We start from the raw sequence: 6648 nt of genomic DNA on the forward strand, positions 1-6648 counted from the left end.
TTTGGAGTTTGTACGTGTTTTTACGTGTTTTGGAGTTTGTACGTGTTTTTATGTGTTTTGGAGTTTGTACGTGCTTCAGAGTTCGTACGCGATTTGAAGTTTGTATGTGCTTTGTCTGTAGGGGCCACCGTAAATATACTTTTATTTATTCACTCCACATAAAATGTAATAAATAAATCATATAATACAAAAATCAACTATTTACATTTCAACTTTTAACTATTTAAATTTTCAGCTTTTTCCTTTTACAAATTTAAAGTGAAACAACACAAAACACTGCAAACCACAACACAATTAAATATAAATTATAATATGAAAACAAAAAGAACATGCATATTCTCTGTCATATGGACCTGCATGAATAAACTTTCTGAATCCTTTATCATCTGCAACTGAAAATAGTTGTGGATGATTACCAGTGTTGGGTAAGTTACTTTAAATTAGTAACTTAGTTACATTACTAGTTACTTCTATCAAAAGTAACTCAGTTACTTCAAGTTACTCGTTACTTTCAGAGTAACTAGTTACTAGGGAAAGTAACTTTGGTTTTACTCAGAATTCTCTTGTTAATGTGTTGCTTCCGTAACTGGATACCCAGCAAGATTGCCAGTCTTCTAGCTTGCTTACATGCCACAAGTGCACTGTGCCACCTACCAATAGAAAGGAAAAAATAATGTGCACATTTCCACGAGAGAAATCCCACACCTGATTCTATCCTAGCCTGCTTTTTACATCCAACACAAAAACTGCAGTCGTGGTGCTTTTGATTGTACTCAGAACTCGGAAATTCTGCCTTCTGAATAGGAAGATGTAGGCAACACCAGACTGCAGATGAGCTGCATACAGAGCTGGACTGGGACAAAAAAATCGTCTCGGGCATTTTGACTAGAGACCAGCCCACCATTATAGGAAAAATCATAAAGCCTTTGAATGAAAATAAACGCTGTTGTGACAGTGATGTACACTGTTCTGATGGTATATATGTATCAATCTATCAATTGTTTGTTGCAAGACTCAGGTAATTATTTTTTTAAAAGTGAGACATTTTAAATGAGAATAAGAAAGTATTTTCTTGTGCCCCCCTTTTCCTTTTAATGCCCTACATGGACCCCTGGCAACACTTTGCTAGACCCGCCCCTGCACAGTTACCAGCTGTCAGCTACTTAGAAAAGGATCCTGGTGTTATTTGTCTCTCAGAAACAGTTCATAACTTCCCTTCAACTCATTCATGTTAACTAAAAGGTAAGTCTGTTTCTCCATCACAGCTCTGATGATTCAGGAAGGACATCTCCTGGTTTCATCTTCATGTTTCCCTCTCATCACATATTCAAACCGATATCATGACCAGCAGGTTTACAGCTGTGGCTCCAGCAAACATCAGCTGATACTAGAAATTAATATTAAATAAATTCTAACAACAGCTGATCAAGCTTAAAAGTGCTGCTGTTGTTTTCGTGGTTAGTTGCTGGTTCGTCTGTGTTGTTTCCCCTCGGTCTCCCTGCATCTCTCCATGTGTATTTCCTCGGATCTCCCTGCATCTTCGTTTCTGGTTTGTGTTGTTAGTTTACCCAGTTTAGGTTTCCGGTTTCATGTTCACCCACCATTGCTGTTTGTACCCACTCCTGTAAATAAATACTCACCTGCACCAGAGCTGCCGCCTTTTGGGTCCTTTCTCCAACTCCACACGGCTTGCCCTGGCAAACCGTGACAGTACAAACCAGCCACTACCACGACCCAGCAGTTTGCAACCCTTCTGAGGAGCTAAAGGACGATATCATTTTCACTGTGGAGAATCTTCTCAGCCTATGGCTGGAACACCCCCCGGAAGAGCTTCGCCGCGCAGCGGAAAATCGGCTGCAACGGCTCTTTTCCGGCCTGCCATGGCTATTGGAATCGCTTTCCCCGACCATGCAGGCCTTTCTCCACCTCACACCACACCTTCTCTCCGCCACTACTACCTCGCAGCCCGACTCGCCGGACGTGATTTTGCCCGGCCCGTCGGAGCTGTCTGCGGGGAGGAAACGCCGATCGCACCGCCGGCGCGCCACCCCACAGCCGGACGTTCGGACTTCTACTTCACCGGCTGTGGTGAGTGAGGACTCTGTGTCTTTTCCAGACTTTGTGACTGTTCATTCAGGGGCTGTGTTTGGTGTGGCGGATGTCAACGCGAGCTGCTTATCGCCTGTGCAGCTACCGGCAGCCCAGTTAGCCGCCCCGCAGACACACTCTGCTCAGTCAGCTCGGTTAGCTACCCTGCAGCCACTCTCAGCTCGGTTAGCTACCCCGCAGCCACTCTCAGCTCGGTTAGCTACCCCGCAGCCACTCTCAGTTCAGTCTCCAGAGTCACCAGTGCCCCTCTGTTCGGTCTCCAGAGTCACCAGTGCCCCCTGTAGCTCAGGCCCCGTAGCTCCAGTGCCCCCTGTAGCTCAGGCCCCGTAGCTCCGGTGCCCCCGTAGCTCCAGCCTTCGTCTCCTGTCGTCACTGGAGGGTCCAAGGGATCCGTCCAGTTTGCGGCGCCTCTGGCTTCCACGCCGCCGCCTGCAGCGCCTCCGTCTCCGGCTTCCACTCCGCCGCCTGCAGCTTCATCCTCGCCTGCCCCGGCTTCATCATCTTCGCCTAGTCCGGCCCCGGCTTCATCATCTTCGCCTGGTCTGGCCCCGGCTTCATCATCTTCGCCTGGTCCGGCTCCAGCATCACCCATGCCGCCGCCCGGTCCGGCCTCCTCATCCGCTTCAGCCTCGCCTGGCCCAGCTTCTGTGCCTTCAGCCTCGCCTGGCCCTGCCTCGTTTGGGTCTGGAGCTAAACGGCCGCTTTCTAGACCGCTGGCTAGGCCACTGGCTGGGCGCCATCGCCGTCGGCCCCCAGACCCTCTTCGCCTGAGTGGCCACCGTTGCCTTCCGCACGGCCGGCCCCCGGACCGCCTTCGCCTGAGTAGCCGCCGTTGCCTTCCGCACAGCCGGCCTCCCGAACTGTGTCCACGTCGCCGCCGTTGCCGTCCGCACGGTCGGCCCCCTGAACTGTTTGGACTCCTGTGCTGGCCGGCCCCCTGACCTCTTCTGTTTTGGACTCTGTGCTCTGGTGTGTTTCTTTTTTTGTCTTCTTTTGGTTTTGGACTCGTGTTCTTTTTTGTGGCCTTCTGGTACTCCGGTTTTGTTTGGCTTCGAGCCCTCCTTCCTGGACCCCCGCCGCCCGCCCTGGTCGGGTTTTTTGTTTGTTTGTTTTTGGTCTGTTTTGGTTTTCTTGTGTTGGGCTGTCTGGGGCCAGCCCTTGGCGGGGGGGTACTGTCATGATCCTGGGTCCTTTTGACCCAGCGTTTTGTGTTTTCTCTTCTTGTGATTTTGGTTCTGTTCTTCCTCTGTTTAGTGTTTATTCTGTTCTGCCCGTGTGTTCCTGTATCTAGTCCGCGTTTCTTAGTTGTGTCCTTTCACATGTAAGTTCCTGTTTTATTGTGAAGGTCTGCGTCTTATGTGAGTGTTTTCAGTTGCCTCCCTAGTCTCGTCACGTTAATCACTCCCAGCTGTGTTCCCCACCTGTGTGTAATCTCCCTGTGTTCTCTGAGTGTATTTAAGTTGTGTCTTCTGTCATAGTAGTTGCTGGTTCGTCTGTGTTGTTTCCCCTCGGTCTCCCTGCATCTCTCCATGTGTATTTCCCCGGATCTCCCTGCATCTTCGTTTCTGGTTTGTGTTGTTAGTTTACCTAGTTTAGGTTTCACCCACCATTGCCAGGGCTCTAGAGTGCGACCAATTTGGTCGCAAATGCGACCAAATTTTTCAGTGGTGCGACTAAAAAAAAATATTTGGTTGCACCTGTGCGACCAAATGTTCGGTTAGCAAAAAAAAATAAAAATCTGCAACCTTCCCTGTGGTCAACAACAGACACAAATTTTGCCCCTATCGTGGACTAAACCAATCAGAGCTAGTAAGGGGCGGGACCTCTCTGATTGGCCGTGGTCCAGTTGAAAGTGCAGGTGGAAGTGGGAGGTGAGTAGCTTGAATAAAGCGATATCAATTCATTAAATCCTGAATCGACTTTTAAATATAACTGTGTTTTGCCAGAAACGCCAGATTCTCAGATTAAAGCTCACAAAACCATTTCAACAACAACAACCAAACAGCAGACGAGAGCAGGTACACGGATTCCACACAAAGACGTAAACACAGAGCTGACCGATGCATCAGAATCAACTTTGTCTTTCTCGGCTTTCTCACCCGATGGCCTTAGACGGACACGCTGTCGGAGCTTAGGGATCCCGATGCGTCCGGTCCGCGCTGTGATTACGTCTTTTTGCGCTGATTCTGAGCTGCAGGTTTTGTCTCTCTCCAACCAAAATTCACCGAGCCAGCAGCAAACTGCGCTTCACATTTGATCAATGTCGTCATGAATTTTGCTGTTTTGCTTCCACGACTATTAAAAATCACACTTCATGCACAGCTAGCTCTCTCTCTATCTCTGTACTTCAAGAACAGTTTCCCGTCTCCAATCTCTGTTTTCTGTATTATTCATTCGCTTATTACCCACCAGTCTACCGTTGTTTACAGCGCTGTGGCTGCTGTCTTTTTCTTTTTTCACTTAAATGACCTCGGACAAGAAAGCCTGTTTTTTCTGTTGTTCAATACTGAAGTAATTTAAACTTTATATGCAGAACATTGTAGAATATTTTTAAGGTTATCTGCTATAAAAAGCCAGAACAGGGAAAATCTCCTTCATGTTTTTCTGTGTTTTATTCTCAGTTACTTTCACACAAAGGCATCTGCTGTGATGTTCACAATTCTGATGAAGTCAGTACTGATAAATGATCAGAATTATAATATTTCTGACTGTCTGAGGCTAAGTTGAATCGAATCGGGACTTTGAAAACCGGAATCGAATGGATTATAGAAATCAGTGATGATACCCAGCCCTAGTGAGCAGCCTAGGCACAACAGAAGTGGATGTAGCTGTAATAGGAAAAGAACTATTGCTAACTTTTCTGTTAAGTTAAGGCCTGATCCTTCTGAAATTCATAGCCAGTGCTCTGACACGGTGTCATCAATCTTTGAATGCTGAAAAAGCACAGTGTATCCAGAAAAACACATTATATTATATAAATTATTATAAAATTTGTGTGCGCCTAACTTTTGTGCCGGTACGCCTAACTTTAAAAAGTTAGTCTAGAGCCCTGATTGCTGTTTGTACCCACTCCTGTATATAAATACTCACCTGCACCAGAGCTGCCGCCTTTTGGGTCCTTTCTCCAACTCCACACGGCTTGCCCCGGCAAACCGTGACAACCGCGACATCCGCTGGTTTCCTCTTTCTGGCGCAAAGTGAGCGACAAATAAACAAGAGAGAAAAGCCGATCAGCTGATCATTGATCAGTTTCATGATTGAAGTAGAAACAGGAGAGGGAGGGTGAGAGGATGAGAGAAGAAGAGGCAGCTGTGCAGCGTAAACACAGAATAACTCCAGCTTTGTGTCTTTTTCATTGTAGCTGAAGTCCGGGACAAAATGTTCTTTTTCACCTCAATACGAAACGCGTAATATTTTCTCTGAATACGAGACGATTCCGTTTTTTACTGGATGCTTGGCAACTCTAATAATTAACCTTATGAACAAAATAAAGTTCAACATCAGTAACATAGCACCACCCAGCTGTATAGAAACTCCGTCATGCTAGCTAGCACGCAGTACGAAAAAGTCAGCATAACGAAAATAAACTCCACCTAAACTTGGTTTATATCTGACCCAGATGGACTGCAGGTTATAACTTCTTACCTGAAGTTCAGTTCACCTGACACTCTCGGACCAGCGGCCGCTTCGGGTCTCTCCTCTTGGCTCCCTTTTCCTTCATCCACCTGCTGGCCTCCACCACTTGCTAATGTTATTGAATCTGTGGAAGCTCCGCGATAGCCACCACATGAAGTAACGAATAACGAGCCTATCTAAATCCCAGTAACGAGTAACGCGTTCCCGGTTTTGGCATAATAACTAGTTACTGTGCTCGTTACCACAATAATAACGTAGTTACTGTTAGGTTTTGTATTGTTGATTGTCATTTATGCTTAGAAATATCTACTTATATATGCTTAGAGTTTTATAATTAGTTGTAGATTGGTAGAGGTTTGATCCTTGATAGTCTGCAAACTTTGTGTGCATTAGAGAGCACTCTGGGAGCACGAGAGAGGTCGTACCTTGTCTTATTGTTTTACAGTAGGATTAACGTAGCTACGTCTGTTCTAGTCTAAGTGCTTTTTGTTTAGATGAACTGCTGGACTTCCTCACCGTGTTATCTAGGGTGAACCATCTAGGGTGAGGGGGAGACTACCCTCTTCCTGACCAAGGATGTACCTTTTGTGCTTTCATGTTATATGAGCCTTTGATCAGCAGGACCACACACACACACACACACACACACACACACACACACAGGCAAGGTACTCTTTGTTTGTATGTAGACGTCATATGTTAATGACCCTATGCATGTTCATGTAACCACAATAAAAGGAGTGCTATGGGGAACCTGGCTGAGAGTCTGATGGAGGTCAAGTGGTGGAACGACACTTGGCTCCAGGCAGGTCTCCCTCATGCATGAGTAACAAGAAGAACTTTGCCTACTTCGTGTCTTGCTTGCTGTGTAATTATATTGCCTTCAACGTTCCAGCGAATAGG

Source organism: Maylandia zebra, linkage group LG6, assembly GCF_041146795.1.
Source record: "Maylandia zebra isolate NMK-2024a linkage group LG6, Mzebra_GT3a, whole genome shotgun sequence".
Classification (NCBI taxonomy): domain Eukaryota; kingdom Metazoa; phylum Chordata; class Actinopteri; order Cichliformes; family Cichlidae; genus Maylandia; species Maylandia zebra.